The sequence below is a fragment of the Oncorhynchus tshawytscha genome, linkage group LG11 (genome assembly GCF_018296145.1).
Source record: "Oncorhynchus tshawytscha isolate Ot180627B linkage group LG11, Otsh_v2.0, whole genome shotgun sequence".
Taxonomy (NCBI): Eukaryota; Metazoa; Chordata; class Actinopteri; order Salmoniformes; family Salmonidae; genus Oncorhynchus; species Oncorhynchus tshawytscha.
This window is the reverse complement of record NC_056439.1, coordinates 13,720,610-13,735,978: the sequence shown is the minus strand read 5'-3', so window position 1 is coordinate 13,735,978 and position 15,369 is coordinate 13,720,610.

Genomic DNA, 15,369 nt, shown 5'->3' with positions numbered 1-15,369 from the left:
GAGCTTGTTTATGGAAAGTGCTTATTTCTGCATTTCAATGTTGCAATTTACTGAAAACAGTTTACAGTGTTTTCATAACATCTCGAATAAACATAACAAAAACATTTTTTTTTATCCAGAGTGCATCAAACATGATTTAGAGCTTGTTTATGGAAAAGTGCTTAATTCTGTATTTTCATGTTGCAACTTGCTGAAAACTGTCCACAATGTTCATTTCATCTCAAATAGACAGCACAAGCCAAAATTGGACATCCAGAGTGCAACAAACATGATTTAGAGCTTGTTTATGGAAAAGTGCTTATTTCTGTATTTCCATGTTGCAACTTGCTGAAAACTATCTACAATGTTCAGTTCATCTCAAATAGACAGCACAGCAAAAATTGGACATCCAGAGTGCATCAAACATGATTTAGAGCTTGTTTATGGAAAGTGCTTATTTCTGCATTTCAATGTTGCATCTTACTGAAAACAGTTTACAGTGTTTTCATAACATCTCGAATAAACATAACAAAAACATTTTTTTTTATCCAGAGTGCATCAAACATGATTTAGAGCTTGTTTATGGAAAAGTGCTTAATTCTGTATTTTCATGTTGCAACTTGCTGAAAACTGTCCACAATGTTCATTTCATCTCAAATAGACAGCACAAGCCAAAATTGGACATCCAGAGTGCAACAAACATGATTTAGAGCTTGTTTATGGAAAAGTGCTTATTTCTGTATTTCCATGTTGCAACTTGCTGAAAACTATCTACAATGTTCAGTTCATCTCAAATAGACAGCACAGCAAAAATTGGACATCCAGAGTGCATCAAACATGATTTAGAGCTTGTTTATGGAAAGTGCTTATTTCTGCATTTCAATGTTGCAACTTACTGAAAACAGTTTGCAGTGTTTTCATAACATCTCGAATAAACATAACAAAAACATTTTTTTTTTATCCAGAGTGCATCAAACATGATTTAGAGCTTGTTTATGGAAAAGTGCTTAATTCTGTATTTTCATGTTGCAACTTGCTGAAAACTATCTACAATGTTCAGTTCATCTCAAATAGACAGCACAGCAAAAATTGGACATCCAGAGTGCAACAAACATGATTTAGAGCTTGTTTATGGAAAAGTGCTTAATTCTGTATTTTCATGTTGCAACTTGCTGAAAATTATCTACAATGTTCAGTTCATCTCAAATAGACAGCACAGCATAAATTGGACATCCAGAGTGCATCAAACATGATTTAGAGCTTGTTTATGGAAAGTGCTTATTTCTGCATTTCAATGTTGCAACTTACTGAAAACAGTTTACAGTGTTTTCATAACATCTCGAATAAACATAACAAAAACATTTTTTTTTTATCCAGAGTGCATCAAACATGATTTAGAGCTTGTTTATGGAAAAGTGCTTAATTCTGTATTTTCATGTTGCAACTTGCTGAAAACTGTCCACAATGTTCATTTCATCTCAAATAGACAGCACAAGCAAAAATTGGACATCCAGAGTGCATCAAACATGATTTAGAGCTTGTTTATGGAAAGTGCTTATTTCTGCATTTCAATGTTGCAACTTACTGAAAACAGTTTACAGTGTTTTCATAACATCTCGAATAAACATAACAAAAACATTTTTTTTTATCCAGAGTGCATCAAACATGATTTAGAGCTTGTTTATGGAAAAGTGCTTAATTCTGTATTTTCATGTTGCAACTTGCTGAAAACTGTCCACAATGTTCATTTCATCTCAAATAGACAGCACAAGCCAAAATTGGACATCCAGAGTGCAACAAACATGATTTAGAGCTTGTTTATGGAAAAGTGCTTATTTCTGTATTTCCATGTTGCAACTTGCTGAAAACTATCTACAATGTTCAGTTCATCTCAAATAGACAGCACAGCAAAAATTGGACATCCAGAGTGCATCAAACATGATTTAGAGCTTGTTTATGGAAAGTGCTTATTTCTGCATTTCAATGTTGCATCTTACTGAAAACAGTTTACAGTGTTTTCATAACATCTCGAATAAACATAACAAAAACATTTTTTTTTTTCCAGAGTGCATCAAACATGATTTAGAGCTTGTTTATGGAAAAGTGCTTAATTCTGTATTTTCATGTTGCAACTTGCTGAAAACTGTCCACAATGTTCATTTCATCTCAAATAGACAGCACAAGCCAAAATTGGACATCCAGAGTGCAACAAACATGATTTAGAGCTTGTTTATGGAAAAGTGCTTATTTCTGTATTTCCATGTTGCAACTTGCTGAAAACTATCTACAATGTTCAGTTCATCTCAAATAGACAGCACAGCAAAAATTGGACATCCAGAGTGCATCAAACATGATTTAGAGCTTGTTTATGGAAAGTGCTTATTTCTGCATTTCAATGTTGCATCTTACTGAAAACAGTTTACAGTGTTTTCATAACATCTCGAATAAACATAACATAAACATTTTTTTTTTTATCCAGAGTGCATCAAACATGATTTAGAGCTTGTTTATGGAAAAGTGCTTAATTCTGTATTTTCATGTTGCAACTTGCTGAAAACTGTCCACAATGTTCATTTCATCTCAAATAGACAGCACAAGCCAAAATTGGACATCCAGAGTGCAACAAACATGATTTAGAGCTTGTTTATGGAAAAGTGCTTATTTCTGTATTTCCATGTTGCAACTTGCTGAAAACTATCTACAATGTTCATTCATCTCAAATAGACAGCACAGCAAAAATTGGACATCCAGAGTGCATCAAACATGATTTAGAGCTTGTTTATGGAAAGTGCTTATTTCTGCATTTCAATGTTGCATCTTACTGAAAACAGTTTACAGTGTTTTCATAACATCTCGAATAAACATAACATAAACATTTTTTTTTTTATCCAGAGTGCATCAAACATGATTTAGAGCTTGTTTATGGAAAAGTGCTTAATTCTGTATTTTCATGTTGCAACTTGCTGAAAACTGTCCACAATGTTCATTTCATCTCAAATAGACAGCACAAGCCAAAATTGGACATCCAGAGTGCAACAAACATGATTTAGAGCTTGTTTATGGAAAAGTGCTTATTTCTGTATTTCCATGTTGCAACTTGCTGAAAACTATCTACAATGTTCAGTTCATCTCAAATAGACAGCACAGCAAAAATTGGACATCCAGAGTGCATCAAACATGATTTAGAGCTTGTTTATGGAAAGTGCTTATTTCTGCATTTCAATGTTGCATCTTACTGAAAACAGTTTACAGTGTTTTCATAACATCTCGAATAAACATAACATAAACATTTTTTTTTATCCAGAGTGCATCAAACATGATTTAGAGCTTGTTTATGGAAAAGTGCTTAATTCTGTATTTTCATGTTGCAACTTGCTGAAAACTGTCCACAATGTTCATTTCATCTCAAATAGACAGCACAGCAAAAATTGGACATCCAGAGTGCATCAAACATGATTTAGAGCTTGTTTATGGAAAGTGCTTATTTCTGCATTTCAATGTTGCATCTTACTGAAAACAGTTTACAGTGTTTTCATAACATCTCGAATAAACATAACATAAACATTTTTTTTTTATCCAGAGTGCATCAAACATGATTTAGAGCTTGTTTATGGAAAGTGCTTAATTCTGTATTTTCATGTTGCAACTTGCTGAAAACTGTCCACAATGTTCATTTCATCTCAAATAGACAGCACAAGCCAAAATTGGACACAGAGTGCAACAAACATGATTTCCAGAGTGCAACAAACATGATTTAGAGCTTGTTTATGGAAAAGTGCTTATTTCTGTATTTCCATGTTGCAACTTGCTGAAAACTATCTACAATGTTCAGTTCATCTCAAATAGACAGCACAGCAAAAATTGGACATCCAGAGTGCATCAAACATGATTTAGAGCTTGTTTATGGAAAGTGCTTATTTCTGCATTTCAATGTTGCATCTTACTGAAAACAGTTTACAGTGTTTTCATAACATCTCGAATAAACATAACAAATTTTTTTTTTTTATCCAGAGTGCATCAAACATGATTTAGAGCTTGTTTATGGAAAAGTGCTTAATTCTGTATTTTCATGTTGCAACTTGCTGAAAACTGTCCACAATGTTCATTTCATCTCAAATAGACAGCACAAGCCAAAATTGGACATCCAGAGTGCAACAAACATGATTTAGAGCTTGTTTATGGAAAAGTGCTTATTTCTGTATTTCCATGTTGCAACTTGCTGAAACTATCTACAATGTTCAGTTCATCTCAAATAGACAGCACAGCAAAAATTGGACATCCAGAGTGCATCAAACATGATTTAGAGCTTGTTTATGGAAAGTGCTTATTTCTGCATTTCAATGTTGCATCTTACTGAAAACAGTTTACAGTGTTTTCATAACATCTCGAATAAACATAACAAAAACATTTTTTTTTTTTTCATCCAGAGTGCATCAAACATGATTTAGAGCTTGTTTATGGAAAAGTGCTTAATTCTGTATTTTCATGTTGCAACTTGCTGAAAACTGTCCACAATGTTCATTTCATCTCAAATAGACAGCACAGCAAAAATTGGACATCCAGAGTGCAACAAACATGATTTAGAGCTTGTTTATGGAAAAGTGCTTATTTCTGTATTTCCATGTTGCAACTTGCTGAAAACTATCTACAATGTTCAGTTCATCTCAAATAGACAGCACAGCAAAAATTGGACATCCAGAGTGCATCAAACATGATTTAGAGCTTGTTTATGGAAAGTGCTTATTTCTGCATTTCAATGTTGCATCTTACTGAAAACAGTTTACAGTGTTTTCATAACATCTCGAATAAACATAACAAAAACATTTTTTTTTATCCAGAGTGCATCAAACATGATTTAGAGCTTGTTTATGGAAAAGTGCTTAATTCTGTATTTTCATGTTGCAACTTGCTGAAAACTGTCCACAATGTTCATTTCATCTCAAATAGACAGCACAAGCCAAAATTGGACATCCAGAGTGCAACAAACATGATTTAGAGCTTGTTTATGGAAAAGTGCTTATTTCTGTATTTCCATGTTGCAACTTGCTGAAAACTATCTACAATGTTCAGTTCATCTCAAATAGACAGCACAGCAAAAATTGGACATCCAGAGTGCATCAAACATGATTTAGAGCTTGTTTATGGAAAGTGCTTATTTCTGCATTTCAATGTTGCATCTTACTGAAAACAGTTTACAGTGTTTTCATAACATCTCGAATAAACAACAACAAAACATTTTTTTTTTTTTATCCAGAGTGCATCAAACATGATTTAGAGCTTGTTTATGGAAAAGTGCTTAATTCTGTATTTTCATGTTGCAACTTGCTGAAAACTGTCCACAATGTTCATTTCATCTCAAATAGACAGCACAAGCCAAAATTGGACATCCAGAGTGCAACAAACATGATTTAGAGCTTGTTTATGGAAAAGTGCTTATTTCTGTATTTCCATGTTGCAACTTGCTGAAAACTATCTACAATGTTCAGTTCATCTCAAATAGACAGCACAGCAAAAATTGGACATCCAGAGTGCATCAAACATGATTTAGAGCTTGTTTATGGAAAGTGCTTATTTCTGCATTTCAATGTTGCATCTTACTGAAAACAGTTTACAGTGTTTTCATAACATCTCGAATAAACATAACAAAAACATTTTTTTTTATCCAGAGTGCATCAAACATGATTTAGAGCTTGTTTATGGAAAAGTGCTTAATTCTGTATTTTCATGTTGCAACTTGCTGAAAACTGTCCACAATGTTCATTTCATCTCAAATAGACAGCACAAGCAAAATTGGACATCCAGAGTGCAACAAACATGATTTAGAGCTTGTTTATGGAAAAGCTTATTTCTGTATTTCATGTTGCAACTTGTTGCATCTTACTGAAAACAGTTTACAATGTTTTCAGTTCATCTCAATCTCAAAGACAGCACAGCAAAAATTGGACATCCAGAGTGCATCAAACATGATTTAGAGCTTGTTTATGGAAAAGTGCTTATTTCTGTATTTCATGTTGCAACTTGCTGAAAACTATCTACAATGTTCAGTTCATCTCAAATAGACAGCACAGCAAAAATTGGACATCCAGAGTGCATCAAACATGATTTAGAGCTTGTTTATGGAAAGTGCTTATTTCTGCATTTCAATGTTGCAACTTACTGAAAACAGTTTACAGTGTTTTCATAACATCTCAAATAAACATAACAAAAAAATTTTTTTTTTTTATCCAGAGTGCATCAAACATGATTTAGAGCTTGTTTATGGAAAAGTGCTTAATTCTGTATTTTCATGTTGCAACTTGCTGAAAACTGTCCACAATGTTCATTTCATCTCAAATAGACAGCACAAGCAAAAATTGGACATCCAGAGTGCAACAAACATGATTTAGAGCTTGTTTATGGAAAAGTGCTTATTTCTGTATTTCCATGTTGCAACTTGCTGAAAACTGTCTACAATGTTCATTTCATCTCAAATAGACAGCACAAGCCAAAATTGGACATCCAGAGTGCAACAAACATGATTTAGAGCTTGTTTATGGAAAAGTGCTTATTTCTGTATTTCCATGTTGCAACTTGCTGAAAACTATCTACAATGTTCAGTTCATCTCAAATAGACAGCACAGCAAAAATTGGACATCCAGAGTGCATCAAACATGATTTAGAGCTTGTTTATGGAAAGTGCTTATTTCTGCATTTCAATGTTGCAACTTACTGAAAACAGTTTACAGTGTTTTCATAACATCTCGAATAAACATAACAAAAACATTTTTTTTTATCCAGAGTGCATCAAACATGATTTAGAGCTTGTTTATGGAAAAGTGCTTAATTCTGTATTTTCATGTTGCAACTTGCTGAAAACTGTCCACAATGTTCATTTCATCTCAAATAGACAGCACAAGCAAAATTGGACATCCAGAGTGCAACAAACATGATTTAGAGCTTGTTTATGGAAAAGTGCTTATTTCTGTAACTTTCAGTTCATCTCAAATATGAAAGAGTGCAGATTTAGCAACTTGCTGAAAAACATATTTTTTTTTTTATCCAGAGTGCATCTACATTTTCATGTTGCAACTTGCTGAAAACTGTCCACAATGTTCATTTCATCTCAAATAGACAGCACAGCAAAAATTGGACATCCAGAGTGCATCAAACATGATTTAGAGCTTGTTTATGGAAAGTGCTTATTTCTGCATTTCAATGTTGCATCTTACTGAAAACAGTTTACAGTGTTTTCATAACATCTCGAATAAACATAACAAAAACATTTTTTTTTATCCAGAGTGCATCAAACATGATTTAGAGCTTGTTTATGGAAAAGTGCTTAATTCTGTATTTTCATGTTGCAACTTGCTGAAAACTGTCCACAATGTTCATTTCATCTCAAATAGACAGCACAAGCCAAAATTGGACATCCAGAGTGCAACAAACATGATTTAGAGCTTGTTTATGGAAAAGTGCTTATTTCTGTATTTCCATGTTGCAACTTGCTGAAAACTATCTACAATGTTCAGTTCATCTCAAATAGACAGCACAGCAAAAATTGGACATCCAGAGTGCATCAAACATGATTTAGAGCTTGTTTATGGAAAGTGCTTATTTCTGCATTTCAATGTTGCATCTTACTGAAAACAGTTTACAGTGTTTTCATAACATCTCGAATAAACATAACAAAAAAAAAATTTTTATCCAGAGTGCATCAAACATGATTTAGAGCTTGTTTATGGAAAGTGCTTAATTCTGTATTTTCATGTTGCAACTTGCTGAAAACTGTCCACAATGTTCATTTCATCTCAAATAGACAGCACAAGCCAAAATTGGACATCCCAGAGTGCAACAAACATGATTTAGAGCTTGTTTATGGAAAAGTGCTTATTTCTGTATTTCCATGTTGCAACTTGCTGAAAACTATCTACAATGTTCAGTTCATCTCAAATAGACAGCACAGCAAAAATTGGACATCCAGAGTGCATCAAACATGATTTAGAGCTTGTTTATGGAAAGTGCTTATTTCTGCATTTCAATGTTGCAACTTACTGAAAACAGTTTACAGTGTTTTCATAACATCTCGAATAAACATAACAAAAATTTTTTTTTATCCAGAGTGCATCAAACATGATTTAGAGCTTGTTTATGGAAAAGTGCTTAATTCTGTATTTTCATGTTGCAACTTGCTGAAAACTGTCCACAATGTTCATTTCATCTCAAATAGACAGCACAGCAAAAATTGGACATCCAGAGTGCAACAAACATGATTTAGAGCTTGTTTATGGAAAGTGCTTATTTCTGCATTTCAATGTTGCAACTTACTGAAAACAGTTTACAGTGTTTTCATAACATCTCGAATAAACATAACAAAAACATTTTTTTTTATCCAGAGTGCATCAAACATGATTTAGAGCTTGTTTATGGAAAAGTGCTTAATTCTGTATTTTCATGTTGCAACTTGCTGAAAACTGTCCACAATGTTCATTTCATCTCAAATAGACAGCACAAGCCAAAATTGGACATCCAGAGTGCAACAAACATGATTTAGAGCTTGTTTATGGAAAAGTGCTTATTTCTGTATTTCCATGTTGCAACTTGCTGAAAACTATCTAACATTGTTCAGTTCATCTCAAATAGACAGCACAGCAAAAATTGGACATCCAGAGTGCATCAAACATGATTTAGAGCTTGTTTATGGAAAGTGCTTATTTCTGCATTTCAATGTTGCATCTTACTGAAAACAGTTTACAGTGTTTTCATAACATCTCGAATAAACATAACAAAAACTTTTTTTTTTATCCAGAGTGCATCAAACATGATTTAGAGCTTGTTTATGGAAAAGTGCTTAATTCTGTATTTTCATGTTGCAACTTGCTGAAAACTGTCCACAATGTTCATTTCATCTCAAATAGACAGCACAAGCCAAAATTGGACATCCAGAGTGCAACAAACATGATTTAGAGCTTGTTTATGGAAAAGTGCTTATTTCTGTATTTCCATGTTGCAACTTGCTGAAAACTATCTACAATGTTCAGTTCATCTCAAATAGACAGCACAGCAAAAATTGGACATCCAGAGTGCATCAAACATGATTTAGAGCTTGTTTATGGAAAGTGCTTATTTCTGCATTTCAATGTTGCATCTTACTGAAAACAGTTTACAGTGTTTTCATAACATCTCGAATAAACATAACAAAAACATTTTTTTTTATCCAGAGTGCATCAAACATGATTTAGAGCTTGTTTATGGAAAAGTGCTTAATTCTGTATTTTCATGTTGCAACTTGCTGAAAACTGTCCACAATGTTCATTTCATCTCAAATAGACAGCACAAGCCAAAATTGGACATCCCAGAGTGCAACAAACATGATTTAGAGCTTGTTTATGGAAAAGTGCTTATTTCTGTATTTCCATGTTGCAACTTGCTGAAAACTATCTACAATGTTCAGTTCATCTCAAATAGACAGCACAGCAAAAATTGGACATCCAGAGTGCATCAAACATGATTTAGAGCTTGTTTATGGAAAGTGCTTATTTCTGCATTTCAATGTTGCAACTTACTGAAAACAGTTTACAGTGTTTTCATAACATCTCGAATAAACATAACAAAAACATTTTTTTTTTTATCCAGAGTGCATCAAACATGATTTAGAGCTTGTTTATGGAAAAGTGCTTAATTCTGTATTTTCATGTTGCAACTTGCTGAAAACTGTCCACAATGTTCATTTCATCTCAAATAGACAGCACAGCAAAAATTGGACATCCAGAGTGCATCAAACATGATTTAGAGCTTGTTTATGGAAAAGTGCTTATTTCTGCATTTCAATGTTGCAACTTGCTGAAAACAGTCTACAGTGTTTTCATAACATCTCAATAAACATAACAAAAAAAAATTTTTTTTTATCCAGAGTGCATCAAACATGATTTAGAGCTTGTTTATGGAAAAGTGCTTAATTCTGTATTTTCATGTTGCAACTTGCTGAAAACTGTCCACAATGTTCATTTCATCTCAAATAGACAGCACAAGCAAAATTGGACATCCAGAGTGCAACAAACATGATTTAGAGCTTGTTTATGGAAAAGTGCTTATTTCTGTATTTCCATGTTGCAACTTGCTGAAAACTATCTACAATGTTCAGTTCATCTCAAATAGACAGCACAGCAAAAATTGGACATCCAGAGTGCAAAACATGATTTAGAGCTTGTTTATGGAAAGTGCTTATTTCTGCATTTCAATGTTGCATCTTACTGAAAACAGTTTACAGTGTTTTCATAACATCTCGAATAAACATAACAAAAACATTTTTTTTTTAATCCAGAGTGCATCAAACATGATTTAGAGCTTGTTTATGGAAAAGTGCTTAATTCTGTATTTTCATGTTGCAACTTGCTGAAAACTGTCCACAATGTTCATTTCATCTCAAATAGACAGCACAAGCCAAAATTGGACATCCAGAGTGCAACAAACATGATTTAGAGCTTGTTTATGGAAAAGTGCTTATTTCTGTATTTCCATGTTGCAACTTGCTGAAAACTATCTACAATGTTCAGTTCATCTCAAATAGACAGCACAGCAAAAATTGGACATCCAGAGTGCATCAAACATGATTTAGAGCTTGTTTATGGAAAGTGCTTATTTCTGCATTTCAATGTTGCAACTTACTGAAAACAGTTTACAGTGTTTTCATAACATCTCGAATAAACATAACAAAAACATTTTTTTTTTTTCCATCCAGAGTGCATCAAACATGATTTAGAGCTTGTTTATGGAAAAGTGCTTAATTCTGTATTTTCATGTTGCAACTTGCTGAAAACTGTCTACAATGTTCATTTCATCTCAAATAGACAGCACAGCAAAAATTGGACATCCAGAGTGCATCAAACATGATTTAGAGCTTGTTTATGGAAAGTGCTTATTTCTGCATTTCAATGTTGCAACTTACTGAAAACAGTTTACAGTGTTTTCATAACATCTCGAATAAACATAACAAAAACATTTTTTTTTATCCAGAGTGCAACAAACATGATTTAAGAGCTTGTTTATGGAAAAGTGCTTAATTCTGTATTTTCATGTTGCAACTTGCTGAAAACTGTCCACAATGTTCATTTCATCTCAAATAGACAGCACAAGCCAAAATTGGACATCCAGAGTGCAACAAACATGATTTAGAGCTTGTTTATGGAAAAGTGCTTATTTCTGTATTTCCATGTTGCAACTTGCTGAAAACTATCTACAATGTTCAGTTCATCTCAAATAGACAGCACAGCAAAAATTGGACATCCAGAGTGCATCAAACATGATTTAGAGCTTGTTTATGGAAAGTGCTTATTTCTGCATTTCAATGTTGCATCTTACTGAAAACAGTTTACAGTGTTTTCATAACATCTCGAATAAACATAACAAAAAAAATTTTTTTTATCCAGAGTGCATCAAACATGATTTAGAGCTTGTTTATGGAAAAGTGCTTAATTCTGTATTTTCATGTTGCAACTTGCTGAAAACTGTCCACAATGTTCATTTCATCTCAAATAGACAGCACAAGCCAAAATTGGACATCCAGAGTGCAACAAACATGATTTAGAGCTTGTTTATGGAAAAGTGCTTATTTCTGTATTTCCATGTTGCAACTTGCTGAAAACTATCTACAATGTTCAGTTCATCTCAAATAGACAGCACAGCAAAATTGGACATCCAGAGTGCATCAAACATGATTTAGAGCTTGTTTATGGAAAGTGCTTATTTCTGCATTTCAATGTTGCATCTTACTGAAAACAGTTTACAGTGTTTTCATAACATCTCGAATAAACATAACAAAAACATTTTTTTTTTATCCAGAGTGCATCAAACATGATTTAGAGCTTGTTTATGGAAAAGTGCTTAATTCTGTATTTTCATGTTGCAACTTGCTGAAAACTGTCCACAATGTTCATTTCATCTCAAATAGACAGCACAAGCCAAAATTGGACATCCAGAGTGCAACAAACATGATTTAGAGCTTGTTTATGGAAAAGTGCTTATTTCTGTATTTCCATGTTGCAACTTGCTGAAAACTATCTACAATGTTCAGTTCATCTCAAATAGACAGCACAGCAAAAATTGGACATCCAGAGTGCATCAAACATGATTTAGAGCTTGTTTATGGAAAGTGCTTATTTCTGCATTTCAATGTTGCATCTTACTGAAAACAGTTTACAGTGTTTTCATAACATCTCGAATAAACATAACAAAAACATTTTTTTTTTAATCCAGAGTGCATCAAACATGATTTAGAGTTTGTTTATGGAAAAAAAGTTTTTTCTGTATTTCAACGTTGAAACTTGATGAAAACTGTCCATAATGTTCATTTCATCTCAAATAGACAGCAGAGCAAAAATTGGACATCCAGAGTGCATCAAACATGATTTAGAGCTTGTTTATGGAAAGTGCTTATTTCTGCATTTCAATGTTGCAACTTGCTGAAAACAGTATACAGTGTTCATAACATCTCAAAAAAACATAACAAAACATTTTTTTAAATCCAGAGTGCATCAAACATGATTTAGAGCTTTTTTATGGAAAACAAAGTTATTTCTGTATTTCAATGTTGCAACTTGCTGAAAACTGTCCATAATGTTCATTTCATCTCAAATAGACAGCACAAAAAAAATTGGACATCCAGAGTGCATCAAACATGATTTAGAGCTTGTTTATGGAAAAGTGCTTTTTTCTGCATTTCAATGTTGCAACTTGCTGAAAACTATCTACAATGTTCAGTTCATCTCAAATAAACAGCACAGCAAAAATTGGACATCCAGAGTGCATCAAACATGATTTAGAGCTTGTTTATGGAAAGTGCTTATTTCTGCATTTCAATGTTGCATCTTACTGAAAACAGTTTACAGTGTTTTCATAACATCTCGAATAAACATAACAAAACATTTTTTTTTATCCAGAGTGCATCAAACATGATTTAGAGCTTGTTTATGGAAAAGTGCTTAATTCTGTATTTTCATGTTGCAACTTGCTGAAAACTGTCCACAATGTTCATTTCATCTCAAATAGACAGCACAAGCCAAAATTGGACATCCAGAGTGCAACAAACATGATTTAGAGCTTGTTTATGGAAAAGTGCTTATTTCTGTATTTCCATGTTGCAACTTGCTGAAAACTATCTACAATGTTCAGTTCATCTCAAATAGACAGCACAGCAAAAATTGGACATCCAGAGTGCATCAAACATGATTTAGAGCTTGTTTATGGAAAGTGCTTATTTCTGCATTTCAATGTTGCATCTTACTGAAAACAGTTTACAGTGTTTTCATAACATCTCGAATAAACATAACAAAATTTTTTTTTTTTTATCCAGAGTGCATCAAACATGATTTAGAGCTTGTTTATGGAAAAGTGCTTAATTCTGTATTTTCATGTTGCAACTTGCTGAAAACTATCTAACATTGTTCAGTTCATCTCAAATAGACAGCACAAGCAAAATTGGACATCCAGAGTGCAACAAACATGATTTAGAGCTTGTTTATGGAAAAGTGCTTATTTCTGTATTTCCATGTTGCAACTTGCTGAAAACTATCTACAATGTTCAGTTCATCTCAAATAGACAGCACAGCAAAAATTGGACATCCAGAGTGCATCAAACATGATTTAGAGCTTGTTTATGGAAAGTGCTTATTTCTTTCAATGTTGCATCTTACTGAAAACAGTTTACAGTGTTTTCATAACATCTCGAATAAACATAACAAAAACATTTTTTTTTTAATCCAGAGTGCATCAAACATGATTTAGAGCTTGTTTATGGAAAAGTGCTTAATTCTGTATTTTCATGTTGCAACTTGCTGAAAACTGTCCACAATGTTCATTTCATCTCAAATAGACAGCACAAGCCAAAATTGGACATCCAGAGTGCAACAAACATGATTTAGAGCTTGTTTATGGAAAAGTGCTTATTTCTGTATTTCCATGTTGCAACTTGCTGAAAACTATCTACAATGTTCAGTTCATCTCAAATAGACAGCACAGCAAAAATTGGACATCCAGAGTGCATCAAACATGATTTAGAGCTTGTTTATGGAAAGTGCTTATTTCTGCATTTCAATGTTGCATCTTACTGAAAACAGTTTACAGTGTTTTCATAACATCTCGAATAAACATAACAAAAACATTTTTTTTTTTTTTATCCAGTGCATCAAACATGATTTAGAGCTTGTTTATGGAAAAGTGCTTAATTCTGTATTTTCATGTTGCAACTTGCTGAAAACTGTCCACAATGTTCATTTCATCTCAAATAGACAGCACAAGCCAAAATTGGACATCCAGAGTGCAACAAACATGATTTAGAGCTTGTTTATGGAAAAGTGCTTATTTCTGTATTTCCATGTTGCAACTTGCTGAAAACTATCTACAATGTTCAGTTCATCTCAAATAGACAGCACAGCAAAAATTGGACATCCAGAGTGCATCAAACATGATTTAGAGCTTGTTTATGGAAAGTGCTTATTTCTGCATTTCAATGTTGCATCTTACTGAAAACAGTTTACAGTGTTTTCATAACATCTCGAATAAACATAACAAAATTTTTTTTTTTTTATCCAGAGTGCATCAAACATGATTTAGAGCTTGTTTATGGAAAAGTGCTTAATTCTGTATTTTCATGTTGCAACTTGCTGAAAACTGTCCACAATGTTCATTTCATCTCAAATAGACAGCACAAAAATTGCAAAATTGGACATCCAGAGTGCAACAAACATGATTTAGAGCTTGTTTATGGAAAGTGCTTATTTCTGCATTTCAATGTTGCAACTTACTGAAAACAGTTTGCAGTGTTTTCATAACATCTCGAATAAACATAACAAAAACATTTTTTTTTAGAGTGCATCAAACATGATTTAGAGCTTGTTTATGGAAAAGTGCTTATTTCTGTATTTCCATGTTGCAACTTGCTGAAAACTATCTACAATGTTCAGTTCATCTCAAATAGACAGCACAGCAAAAATTGGACATCCAGAGTGCATCAAACATGATTTAGAGCTTGTTTATGGAAAGTGCTTATTTCTGCATTTCAATGTTGCAACTTACTGAAAACAGTTTACAGTGTTTTCATAATGTTGCATCTCGAATAAACATAAACAAACAAAAACATTTTTTTTTATCCAGAGTGCATCAAACATGATTTAGAGCTTGTTTATGAAAAGTGCTTAATTCTGTATTTTCATGTTGCAACTTGCTGAAAACTGTCCACAATGTTCATTTCATCTCAAATAGACAGCACAAGCAAAATTGGACATCCAGAGTGCAACAAACATGATTTAGAGCTTGTTTATGGAAAAGTGCTTATTTCTGTATTTCCATGTTGCAACTTGCTGAAAACTATCTACAATGTTCAGTTCATCTCAAATAGACAGCACAGCAAAAATTGGA